Source organism: Bombus fervidus, chromosome 17, assembly GCF_041682495.2.
Source record: "Bombus fervidus isolate BK054 chromosome 17, iyBomFerv1, whole genome shotgun sequence".
In the NCBI taxonomy this organism is placed as follows: Eukaryota; Metazoa; Arthropoda; class Insecta; order Hymenoptera; family Apidae; genus Bombus; species Bombus fervidus.
The window spans coordinates 5,684,228-5,698,549 of NC_091533.1; positions in this window are offsets into that span (position 1 = coordinate 5,684,228).

The following is a 14,322-nucleotide window of genomic DNA, read 5'->3' on the forward strand; positions in this document are numbered from 1 at the left end:
TATCGATCGATTTTTGGGGATATCAAAATTATCGGATAAGTAAAGTAGAAGATAAATAGAGTATTTATACTTTGATATATAGAATGCCATACTGAGATCTTGCAACTCCTCGTTTATATTTGTTTCAGCTTCTTTTAGTAATATTTAATATTCCCAAAGTATTTGATATCAACGGGGAACGGTCCAACAAGAGTAGATTTTATAGAGGCGAAGTATGCACGAAACAGTTTCAACTTAACGTCAACAGGCTTTCGATGCGTATATTCCAAGCGTCGACATAAAGTTTCATTTCCGAATGCTACGAGCAGAGCAAAATCCAACGCGACGGATTTTACCGCATAAATTACCCGCTGCTACGTTATACGTTCATTTGCGTCATTTTATGGGATCGTATATCTGATTCTGACTGTATCACGCGCGAACGAAGCCAGCGATCCCGACGAATAAACGTTGTTTCGTAGTTTCACCGAGAAACACCTTCTCTCCTCGGTTGTTTGTTGCACAACGTAGCGTAACGTTTCTCGATTACGATAATTTATGGTCGTAACGCGTCGCGCGGTTCGTTTCCCCCCTTTATCGTCATCGTTCATCTACGATCCTCCGGGAATCTGTTGCCTTCCCGTTCTTCTTATTTCTATGAAAGCACACGCGACCCAGCTTTTTCACTCGCGTCGCAGCTCCGGCTAGTTCCACGCAACTATCGCGATGAGGAACGACTGTGCGTCAGTCGAACCGTTATAAAGTCCTCGAATCGCCCTCTGCTTCTATCAATTTCGCGTTTTCTGTTTTCTATTTTCTATTAGAATAAGACGTATGCGACTGGGTGATTTGATAATAGCCAGTAAAGTGATTACACGTATGGTAGCATCTCGATTATCGGAATATCGATTAACGAAACGATCAGTTATCGAAGCGTTGATTAACGAGAACTTTGAAGAAGATCCCTGATAAGATAGATTGCAATTAAGATAAGGATAGAAATTGAAGGAAATAACATTCTCGATTTAATTAGTAAAGTATGTTTCGTTATACCTGAATTGTCCGAACAGAGATAGTATTCTTAGTATCGAATGTCGAAAAATAGTAAGTGCGTGGCATGTGTCGTTCCATCCGGTGCCACGTTGATCTCTCCATCAAAATTCCATCCTAAAATGTCTTTTTACGACACGATAGTTTTACGATCCGTAGCGACCGACACCGTTCGTTTGCCCCTAAATGGATCTCCCCTCTTAGATCGAGTCACAATGCGATGATTCCTTGTTACCTGTCACCGCCAAGTACGCGTGGAAGTTTAAAACGATCGAACGGCAAAATTAACAACCATAAGGAAGAAAAGGAAAGAAAAAGATACAAAACACGCGGATAAGTAAGAAGGATCGCGTTAGGTCACGTTGCTATACACTGCCTTGCTCTTTATCGCCACAAGTGCGCGCGTACGAAGAAGCTGACACGACGATCGACGATCAATGACACGGCGATCAAACGCCGACAGTGAGGACTCTTTGGTCGATGACGAAAGAAAAATAAAAAAACTCCCGAAGAAATAAAGAGAAGCCATGGTTGCTTCGGCACTTTCTATTCGGATCGGTATTCCGCGAACGTTCGTCGCGTAACAGTCGAAGACAGCACTCGAGAGAGGTTAAACAGCCAGGCTAATACACGATATATCTCGACCAATATCGACGTGGATACCTCGTTCCCTGTGTATCTAACTTCACCGCCGGCCGATAAGGCCCCTTATTAAGTATCCTATAAAGTGCAGCCGCACGTTTTCCCGTCGCCGGTGCGAAACTTTCGCCGTCCTTTAAGGACCGTCGGGAATCGGCTTGGCCGGTGCTCGAGCGATCGGTGATCGACGGTGGAAGGCCTATAAACGCGCCACGGAATGTTGGTCATCGTGCCGCGCAAGAGAATCGGAATCGGTGGCAGTTCAACAAATCAGCGATTTTATTCGGCATAACTGCCGCCAGCCGGGCCGACAGCTCTTCATATAGGTTATCTCTTTGCATTACGTGGCCGCTCCAAATGCAGTCTTCAAACGTTGCTGCGGTTTCCAGCCGGGAATGCGGTCCCGATCGTCCAGTGATACTCAAACCTGGCCCTTCCATTGCTTACCGATCCGTTTAGATGGACAGGGAACGTATTCTTCGAACTGTCACAATGATTAGGATTACGATGAAAACGATGGTAGCGGGTATCGCTCAAATTTAAGCAACGAGTATGAGATTTTGGTAAGCGAATCAAACACGAACTTTGCTTATTCCTCGTTGAAAAGTCTTATCGAATTTGACGTTACGATTGGTTTCTGTTTCTAAGGGATGAAGATTGAAATTGCGATCGTTACCATTTTATAATTGTAGTTCTAATCTTGCAACAAGGATCGTATTGAACTCGATGTTTCTGTTAGTCGTTAGTGGAGTGCAAATATTTATGAATTTATAGCAAGTTAAAAAATACAAACATAGATAGAATAGATGCATAATATGCAAGAATATACAAAGTATATTCTCTGTTACGATAATTAGAAGAAGAGTCTCCATTGAGATTTTATTTCTCTGAACGTATCTATGAAAAATATGAATTTCCATAAACATCTACAATGATCGAGTCGTCGATATCGAATTAGATACAAATATCATGGCAAAAACGAAAGTTTGAGAAGCGCTGCATGAGTGTGCCGTATTTCGTGGCGGCACACTGACGTGCTGCTAGCGCAGCGGGTACAGCGCGATGCCGCTTGTAACCGGCGAGCTCCAATCCTGGCTATGCGACATACCACCGGCAATATATAACGCGGCGCGTATCGTGCGCACACGACTATTTTCAACAAATCGACCTGGATGCCGGCTACGAGAGCCCCGTCGTTCCGAGGACGATGTCCTTGTATGCCGCCACGCCATCGCCTCCTGTAACGAGGCCCTCTGATAAGGGTTGATGTTCCGGCATCATCGTTACAACGCGTTTTACTACGCGAACATCGGAATAATTTGTTTACTGCTACCGAAACGAACGTACTCGAATCCATTTATGATTCTCGCCGATTTATTTAGTCGGATGGCCTTTTGACAATGAGTCGCTCGAGTATGGCGGATGTCGTCCGAGCATAGCATCGAGAAACGAATTCTATAACTGTCATTAGAAATTTAGTGCGTTTAAAAGTGTCATAGAAACGTATTTTATAAAAGAGGATATGGTTTTCAGGTAGCCGGCATGAGAGGCATAAAGTAGTTTTGGCACCATTTGCCACGATTCGTTAGAACGACAGGTCTTAAGTAACTCATTTTGGATCTTTTTACGACGTTGTAAATCCGTACAAACAACCACGGACGCGCGTAACATCACAGCACGATACATCGATAAGTTTATTATGCACGCAGAAAAGCTTTGATAAGCAGGCCTATAAAAACGCTAACGTTAATGGTACTTAACATCATTCGTTTTCAACATTCTATTACAAGTAGATCTAAAGACTTGAGAGAGACCTACATACATAAACTATCTTAACGCGACGAAAGACGAGGGCCATTGATATCGCAGCGAACGAGATAATCACGCTAGTCTGGAAATGGATCGATCAACGACGAAATTGTCCCTCGATCCGTGAAAAAGGACGGGGTCAAGGGAGTCGAGTTGAAATCAGATCCAGATTATTTAAGACCTTTCCCAGCCGCTTCCGGCTGGCTGGCATGCTCTTCCGGAAGATTTACGCGGCACATTGTTTCGTAATCGTGAGCAGCCCGGTTCTCGTCAGGTCAGTGAACACTCGCACGAACGCTATCTCTTCGGATGCTCCGACGAGGAAAAGAGCCCGACGTCGGACAACGGAATCAGGGAGCCGGTACACCCTGGCTGGCTGGCTGGATAGCTAGCGGTTCGTTCAGATCTAGATCGCAGATTTAACTGCAAATATTAATTAGGCTAGGCTGCGCTCGTGAATTCTAACGGATTGCGTCACTCTTCCTCCGTTCTAATCCTACGGTGTGGTCTTCACGAAATTTCCGACTGAAATCTAAAGCCTCGTTCAGAGTAACCGAGTTCTTTGAACGTAAGTCCGTACACAATACGATATAACGTTATTTAGTCTCATATTGGTCGGATATAAATGATTTCATTGGCTACTACGAATATGTAGAAACTTCGTATCGAGCGAAACGATTTCGAGTTTATCTTCGTACAAGTCAAGTTACTTGAACTTTAACCCAAATCCTCGTTCTTCTTTTTCTGCTTAAAACATTACTCTACTCTATTTCACACCTACGAGATCTCCCATCGACGTTCCTATTACCGACTTTCGTTCATGCGTTCTCCGATCACCGAACACCAGAATTTTCCCTTCCCACTCAATTGCATCGATGTTTCATTCGCTCTATCCCCTCCATGCATCCCTCTGTTCCCATTGAAATCTCGATAAACCATGTTACGATAATCACCCAGGTCATGTAAGTATGATAGCGCGCGCGCATAAAACTTGAATCTTCAAAGCTCTGATATTCTTCTTTATTTAAATCTTCTTTACGTACACGAGTGCAAATAACGATTTAACCAATTAAATTAGAACTTGGAGAGTTCCAACGCTTTTACAGTTTGAATCGGAATTTCAGCTTCGAACTCTGTGCTCGAAATGCTATTTTAACAACTAATTATCCCGAACGATGAATTCTCGAGGAAGACGCGAATAGTAAACTCGATAAAACGGCGGTCGGATATCATGCGTTTAATTATCAATCAGAGATGCCAGGGATCGCGTGGTTGATTCCTTACCAGAGAACTTCCCTTAGGCCGGAACTTGGTACGGCGGTATTTATGCGTAATATAGCCGGTCGAATGCATCGTAACACGTATACCTATGTACGCGTTAAAGTATATTTGTTACAGTCGAGCTGAGATACGATGCCTCCTTGTTATTATGCATTGTGCACTAACGTGTGGCGTGATGCGAGCCCGTGTTTGTGTACACAGGTGCGCGCGCAAGCGTAATCAACATCAGATAACAGATCTCGATCCGTCGATGACAGGAACACGGTATCCCCAGTGGTAATCGCCGCGGACCTGCTTCCCGTTCTCCTTCGAGGAATGAAATTACCGTCTTCCACCTTTGTTCCTCCGTGTTGCCACGATCGAATCCCAGTTGTATGAATCGTGGACATACGTCCGTTAACCTTTTAATACAGCTACGTTCGAATAAATCGTTCCCTTCAAACGATACATTTCGATCGATCGTCCATCGTGTTCTGTGTATAATATCTAGGAAACGTTATAGCAAATTTTTCCCCTTATCTTTCTTTCAAAATGATAATACATAGAGTATTATCCTATCTCGTGAGCGAGTTTTATCTAGCTACGTGTCAAGAACGTTGGAAGCCTTAATCATGCTATTAACACCTAACAGGATAGAGGAAAAATCGCGGAAAAATGGATGAATTAAACAGAGGAAGATCGCCAGCTCGATTTTCGCGTAAAACAACAAAAGACGGGAACGAGTGCGATGAAATAACACGATTTGCCTGCTTATGCAAGGTAATTGCTTTCTGGACTGAGTTATATCGTGTATCTGTTCATGCTAACTTACCCATGGCAGAGCGTGGTTAATTCGTCTTCTCCTTTTTTCTTCTTTCGCTGGAAACAAGCGATTAACTTTCGTTTTGCAAATGGTGCCACCATTGGAGATAAATGGCGGAACACGTCGGAAACGATTACGAGGATCGTGGAGACGTTGCACGACGACGATCGACGGTCTCGTCGAACGAATCGAATCGAGAAACATTGTCGTTCCCTTTTCTCTTCCTAAAACGATTTCCGGCGGTTCCGCGAAAATGATAATCACCGTTTCTAACATTCGAGTTTTTCCAGCAAACGCGGCAAACCTACGTTCATCGATACGATCGAAAGCGTGGTTAATGCAACGTGGAATACGAGCGGAAAAATTCCATGGAACTGCATTTGCAAACCTTTGTCGGCAGGGCTTAGTTACTTGGATTCCGTCCGTCTTTCGCATTCGATGCGGTAATTTTCGGTATCGTTAAATTTCACGCGTGAGCTATGAACCGTTGCATCTAATTAAACGACGCAAGGAAAAGAAGTCATTGCGTGGAGTTATTCGTTGAATTGAAACTTACCAAAGTTGTCGGTGAAACCAACGTCGTTTAATGTTGTCATAAGGGAAACGTCGATTTTAAGATTCAGCTTCTGATCGTTTTAACGAACGCATAAAGAGTTAAGTATTATCCGCCTGACTTGAATACAAATTAAAAATTATTTATCCCAGTGTTACGCGAATAAGAATATCGCACATTATACATAGATATACTAACTAAAAACGAACAAGGTTAAAGTTTGTAACGACCCAACTCATTTTGTATAATAATACAACTTTGTCCCTGATCGCCAACAGTTAATTACCATTTACCAATCGATAGATTAAACTATCGCGTCTCTTATCTTTTACGGACAAATTTTAATTCAATTCTATACGTCTGTAGAAACTCGGCAAATAAAAACGAAACGCAAATTCGATAAATAATCCGTCCTAACCAACGTTCTACAGGGAATATTTGAATATTTCTTTAACTCGTTGAAAAACACATTTATCGGAATCTATCGCGATGAAATGAAATGAAACTTCCACCTGTGTTCGATCTAGTTGCATTTTCTAGTTGAAAGATAAAAGAAAAGAGGAAAAGAAATTAATGCTAGACACATATACACAGGTTGGATGTTTCCGACAGTGGTCTGACCGCGAAAGATACGATGTCGTTCGCAGTGTAACCCCCGTGACGGTGAACGGTGTTGAACAACACATTTCAGGAAGAACAAAGTCCTCGTTAGGGTTTCTGCGCGTCCCGGAACATGCAAGATAGCCATAAGGGACACAGTTTCGCGGCTGTGGTTTAATGAGAAAGCACGGACTAGTTCTTGTAACGGCGACTCAACTACCCGCGCGTATTTATTACTCATCGCGGACATGAGCGATGGCTCGCGCATAAAATTAGCGATACCTCCTAATTGTTATTGCTTATGTGCTGGACGTCGCTGCGATAACGGCTAATGTACGTTTATTTGTCGGCGAAACGAGCGAGTTTCATGCGCGCTTGCCTTCTCTTGTTTTCCCCTGTTCACAATTAGCCATCGCCAACTTCGTCGTGCTTCCTTTTCTACGTTTTCGGCCTCTGGCTTACCGCTATAGATATTTCTTACCGCTGAAAATATTCCTTACTGTTGTCGCTTTTGGGCTCGATTTATCTAGTCGAAGTAAAAGTCTATCCAATTTTAATATTTACACGTTGAAAATCATCTTTTACTGCTACACGTCTTTATATCTTTATACTACGTCTCGCAACGACATCAAACTGCTTCGAAACATGTCCAACTAGTTCAACAAACTACAGACATCTCAATCTCTTCGATTTACACGGAAGAAGAAGAATTGCTCCTTGAAGTATGAGAATTCTTCCACTTAAAAATCTCCAAACAAACTGCAATTTACTTTACGAACCTAACGATCGCGTTAAACTGTAACAACGGCCAAATTTCTTCAAATTGCTTCGGGAAACGAAGTCAACAAGTCCATCGATTTAACCAAATTAAACCTATACAAAGAAAAAGATACACCTTCGGAAATATATACGAATTTTTCTACCTAAAAAAACTCGATTTCCACGACGATACTTCCTCGAACAAAACATGCCACAGTCGATAAACGTACATAGTCCAACATGAAGGATCGCGAGTCCGCGCGGGTGAAGAGGAGCAATCCACGATTCGACACATGCGTATAACGTTTTCCCACGCGCAACCATGTGCATATCGCTGTGAATTATTATACGCATACAGATCACCCGATACGTAGCGCGGGTAGGCAGAAAGCAGAACGTACACTTGAACACGTACGCTCGCTCCCAGAAACATGAACGAGACCGAGAGAGGGTACACACATATACAAACGCATATGATTTTCTATCGAGAGGGGAAACCATAGTCGGGAGGCGCGTCGGTGTATCACAGACCGCGGATACTACTATGCCCGCTTCCTTCCACATTAAATCCCCGAGCGAATCGCGAATCTCGCCAGTGAATTGCCCTGGGACACGCACCAGTCCTCCGGCTGACCGTGGTAAACGCAAGGACGCGCCTTCTTCACGGGGTGAGAACTCCGCGACTCCACGACTCCGCTTTTAACCCTTGCCTTTCGATGGCTTTGCCCTCTTGTGGGAATTCCCTCGCATCGCATCGAGACGATTTTACTCCGGTTTCTTCCAGTAGAATTGAACGGGGAGTCAGTTTTGTGATATTCAGTAATAAATGGAATAATTTATCGATGATTTAATTTGATAATTTAACTTGACTTTCTAGTTCTTTATTTAAGAAGAATTTTTTGGAATGTTCCTCAAAATTTACTTCCGCTAAAAAATCTTGAAACGCCTATAAGGTATAAAGCTTTGTTATAGCGTATGAATTTTAAATTACATATTCTAATGAAATTGTTATATCATATACCTATATTAGTAGATACTTTCTATATCGTATAATACATAATAATAAATAATAAAAAGACCTATATAACTGAAAGAAGTAGAATCATTTCTTTCGATCCATAATCGTTGTTCACAAATACGAAGCACCGTAAGAATCAACAAAAAACTCCCTGTCCCCATTTCTCCGTAAGAAAAAGGAAGGAAGAAACTCGTTGCGAGCGAGCAATGACAAAAATCACCTCTCGCCTTCTCTTTCTCTCTTTCTCTCTTTTCCTCCGTCTCCTCTCGGAACAAGTGATCGCGCGTGCACACGTGGGAATGCCAGGGCATAATGTAAGAATTTTATTCGTGGCGATCAATATAAATACGCGAGATTATGAGCGGCGCGAGGAAGAATTCGAATCCTAGGGCTGCGAATCGTGCGTTCTCGATGCATTTTGCTCCTAATTCCACCGATCTCCAGTCTCCGCTCCAATGATTCCATTAGCGGTTCCTGCGTTCTGCTCTCCGGTCGACGAGACCGACGATTCGCGATCCGTGCCGATAATAAACGGCTTCGGCGAGCTTGCGTGGAACTCGCTACGGCGAGACGGGTGCATAACGCGTTAACGATACGCGTTGCAAACATCGACGATCGGTCGGCGGCCATTTGGTTCCTGGCCTGTTGAAAGGGAAATTGGTAACGGGGATTCTTGAGTCGTTACGGTAGTTTGATAGCAAAATTAACCGTTTCTAGGGAAGCCTTGTTAGTCTATATTTAGAATATTTATTAACTCTTTCGTTTGTGAGAAAATATGACTCTTTAATGATTATAAAAAACATTAATTAATGTAACAAGAATTGTCTCAATCGACATAATGTTTGCATAAGAAGAAATTTATAATCCACAGCTTGTAACTGTCGATTCACCAAATTTATTATTACAATAATTTATTATTACAGTAATTTGTAGTGCAAGACAACTGATCTGAAATCTTTGACAAGTTACACACGTTGGCAGTGTAATATACGCATATCCTGATACAGTCTGTCATTCGTTTTACGTATCCGCTTTATGAACATACGCGATATTCAATGAATGGACGCGATATAGATTCAAATATCATAGAGTTTCTTGAAGTATAAAAATAAATTATGCTACTGACTATATCTAATTATGATAACGAATGTAATATTACATACGGTATATGACGATGTATATGAATGTAAGACGAAGAAGAGATATTGTTCTCGGTTGCACGATCGTCTATCCGAGACGAACCTTTATCGCGTGTTACACACCTGCAAAACAATCCCCACCCGGTGTCAAGTACAGTAAAATGACTCGAGCGTAAAATTCGGGATAGCATTTCTTCCTCCCCGGGACCGATTCAAGCGTCGTTTTGTACATCTCTTTCGCCGTCACCTCCGCTTCCGATTCGCGCCTAGATAATACAACGCCGCGGACAGAAGTGTACGCCCGGTTGTTTTATGCAAACGTAAGCGCGTCTTGTTTCGTTCGAACGAGAAATCTCGCGAAAAGCGAAACGACTGAAACAGATAAGAACGGCGGAAGAAAGAACAAAATATATTGGACAAAAAAAAAAGAAAAAAAAAAAAAGAAGAAAATTATACTAAGAACGACTTAAACTAAGAACGAGGTCGTGGTGCGATAATCGCATTTCGATAAGAAAATCCATCTTCCGGACGTGGAAACGTTACGTCTGTTTAGTCCATGAAGCAACATCGCGCATTGCAGATAGTTTAATTACACGCTCCAGCAAAAGGTTGATGCACGTTTGGAAGTAATCTCTCGAAAACTATGCCCCAGCAACACGCTACCAACTTTAGGCACATAAATTTCACGGCGACGCGCGGCTTCCAACTATTTCAGCCCCGATATCCGTTTTCAGAGCTACCGATCCTCGTCAGCATTCGCAACGCTCTCGTTGATCCCATGCCGACTATATTTCCTTTTATCTTATTTCTCTATTTCCTATTCCTTGCCATTTCTTCGACGTATCTTTCCGTATGGTACGCGATACGATTCTATGCTCGCGAGTGTGCAGAGCATCGGTTCGACCATTCAGGAACATCAGCTGCTATGATGTTTCGTAACGAACAATTACAAACATCGTTGTTTTCTGCGTGAAATCAATCGCAACTATAAATTCCGAACCTTCGAAGAAAAAATAAGACAGCTTATGGAAATTGCTGAGGAATATAACATAAAAAGTGTGATTTGAATTGTGACATAGGATGGGTTCGTACATAAGTCGTGCATTTATATACTTCCCTGTTATTGACCGTTGACAAGGAAGTAAATTGACTATAATTACAAACGATGTGTTTACGCGTCACGGTCACGCATTTTGAATTTCAATTGTTTTGCATCGCGTTGAGCTAAACGGACAACAGTATAAAGAAAAGGGGAGAAAACGAGAGGAGAAAAAGTCCAAGACCTGTTCATGATCATTATGTAGACTTGTTTTCCGCGCAATTACTATTCCTTTTCTGGAGTTTAGACGGTACAACGGCAAGGACATGGACTGGCCTAATCACATCTTAATTAATACATCGTATGCGCGCATCGTCTAAACCGGAGAACGAACCATTCCTTTGGCTGACCGTTTTCTCCACTAGCAGACCTAGCCCCGGTACAATTAATCTGATAAACGTACACGCGTAAACACGACTCTTACGCGTTACTTTCTCTACCGAGTTGAACATTTACAGAGGTCACAGCTGTGTGATCAATGCGAGATCCGAATGATATGCCCCATTGTCGTATGCGTGAGCTCACCTCGTACGGTACGAGACCCAGCCACCGTCGCGACTGTCTTTTCGACGGAAAATACCAACTTCCATCATCGTCACTGAATTAATTTCTTCGATTGAGCTAATTCAGAATTACTTACAATATCCTTGTCGTGTTTTATTTCCAGGAAGACGAAGGAATACTCTAAAACCTTTGATATTTGTTGTTACCTTTGTTGTTACCATTCTACCCTATCCACATCCATAAATTTAACACGAGCCACCCATCAAACTGATCAACTCTACTTTTTATTAATTTCTTAATTTCATTTCGTAAATAGACTGGAATAAAATTTTTACTTTCATAAGTTTATTCGTCGTAAAAAGATGTAACGGCCGAAGGTAAATTCTTAAGTAAATTTCAAGTAAAATCAATCGTATTCTAACATCGTCATTTTACTGTGATTTTGAATCATTGGATTGGGACCGATCGATGCGTCTTCCGAATAGCTCATATAATCCTACACGAGTTAAGCAGCGGATCGAACGTATCGTGTTCTCATCGTGAAATAGCGTTTCATTTACACAAAAGTAGGGGCCGAAATCAGATTCAAGAAGTGGCTGTCGTTCGCCAAGGTGCGCAACGGTCTGCTCCTAAATCGATCGCCAATGATCACAGGGACATCGGCGGCCGGTTACGAAGTGTTCGCATCTGCTCCCCGATGTAGAATCCCGTGACTTTAGGAAATTGCATGGCTACGTAATACGCGTGTACGTAGCATGTACAAGGCAGGCGTGGCGCGTCACGGCGCGGCAGGTGCTTCGCGATGCGCTACGCTAAGCAACATCGTGCTCGGAGCTCGGTCAACGAGCCATCGACGAAGTCTCCTTAATAGGAGGCTCTGGCTTGATGACCACTTTGTATGGGCAATTTCACTTTAATGGGTATGCTTCGTTTGATCGAAGCGTCCCATGCGTCAAAAATATATGTAAAATACGGCAGCTTACGATATTCCGCGCTCTTCGATTCCTGTTATTCCTTGTCTCTTCCTTTCGCTACTTTTTCTTCCGCTTTTACCCTTTTTAATTTTTATCCGAGGAGGGAGAATTATGTTCTTAACGGGTATCTGTGTCGTGTAACGTGTACCGAGCTTATCGATATACGCCTGAGGCGATACGCTCGCCTTTTCCTCCCTTGTTTATTAAACATAGATCGATGACAAGATCGCGTGACCCCAAGAGAGAAAGCGCTACCGTTAACTCGTGTGAGAAATACACGTTCAACGAAACTTATCGTTCTCGAAGTATTCCAATGGCGAGAATGTATTACTCGATTTTAAGAGAAGTATAAACTATGCCGCATATTTAGGGAGGTTTATGGGAATCGAGCTGGGGGCGTTTGTTGTTTGAGAAAAAAATGCATTATCATATTTTTTAATTATTTTAAGAATCTTCCATCTCGTTGCGGTACTTTCATGTTCACTTAGCTAATGATAATCAGTATGGCGAAAGGGACATCGTATATAACGATACATTTAGTTTTTACCTTTTTCGCTGTTTTATTCGTTTGTATCTATTCACGATCTTACATGTGCAACATTATTATAACAAAACGTTGCCGCAAAAGCAGGACAAACGGACAAGCTGTAGAAGGTGACGCGGCGCCTGTTCTCTCCGAGAGGGATGGGCCGTATGTAAAGATCGCATGCTGCTTGAACATTTAGCATTAATTGCATATCGGTTTTGGCAGGTGGTTGCCAGTCATATAGGATAAACATCTCCGCTCAGTGACCGGAACCTGTGCCATAGATGAATAATTATGAACTTCAACGTACGAAAACCGTATCGAACGCTAAGTCTATCAAGCGTTTCGAAATCAAAATTCGGAGTGCTTTATATATACTTTCTTCCCGTTCTTCGAAAGAAAGATTAAAAGCAACGATAATTTAGTTAAGACATCGTCAGGAAAATAAAGTATAGGAAAAAATATATTACAATGTAAGAAGAAATATCAACTTTCGTCCATATGTTTTACAAAAAATAAATCGAATTTCCAAAAATGCATTGCCACAAGCTTATGAATTATCTACGAGAGGCTAGAAATTATTAATATCGAGCATTTTCATAATTTTGATATTAATAATAAATACTATCATTTCAAAGTAGAAGAAAATTAATCGCCACGAACGATCATCTCGTGTAACGACGTCGAACATAAAGTAGCCTCTTTACGAATTCTTCGGATAATGGCAGATTAATCGCCGCGGGAATAAATTGCCCAAGCTTCGAAGAACAAAAGAAATCGCAATTACATTACGCCGAGTGTAGGAATTCGTCTAACGTTTTCTCGCTGGAAATAATGGTTCTCGTTTAATTCAAAAGCAGTTGAAACAGGAAACAGAAACGTTCGCTCGCGACAGCGAGATGAACGATTTTTTAATGCAACAGGCTCGCGTAACGATATGCCCGTGTGCGCTTCAATTATTAGGATTCGAGGAAACGCAGGTTCGACATGGTTTACCGGATCGGTGCCACGGGAACTTAACGAGATCCCAGATTTTTTAATTAATACAGTTGGCACATCGGTAGCTGGGAACGAGGAACTCGGGACTCGCGGCGTTCCGTCCTGAGAACGACGAAATAATGCCGCGATTATGTATGCGCCGGTATCTTCGCGGCGAATCGATGATCGTCATCAAGTTCAGACGATCGCCGGTTGATGAGCGTACGCGGCTTCTAAATCGCGAACCTTTTGCGCGTTATGGATTCATCAGGGTCGGATTAGCCAGCCCCCCAAGCGGGCACGATGGGATCCGCCGTGAATCAAGGCGATGATTTACGCGCTCGCCTTTCAGGAATTTTTCCTCTCATCGCCATTGTGAATAGTCGTTGTTGTTATTACGTTGCGGAATGAATGACATGCGCAGGGAAACGATTCAGATGGGGTAAATACGCTTTATCGGTTAATTGCAAGGAAGTTATATAAAATTAGTTGCTTAGAACGATCAAATGTTTTTTTCATGTCTGTTTAATCGTTATACCAAGCTGGTAGTTCGGGGTAAAGAGGATCTATTGTATTCTTTAATATTATTTATGTAACTACATGTTTTACCAA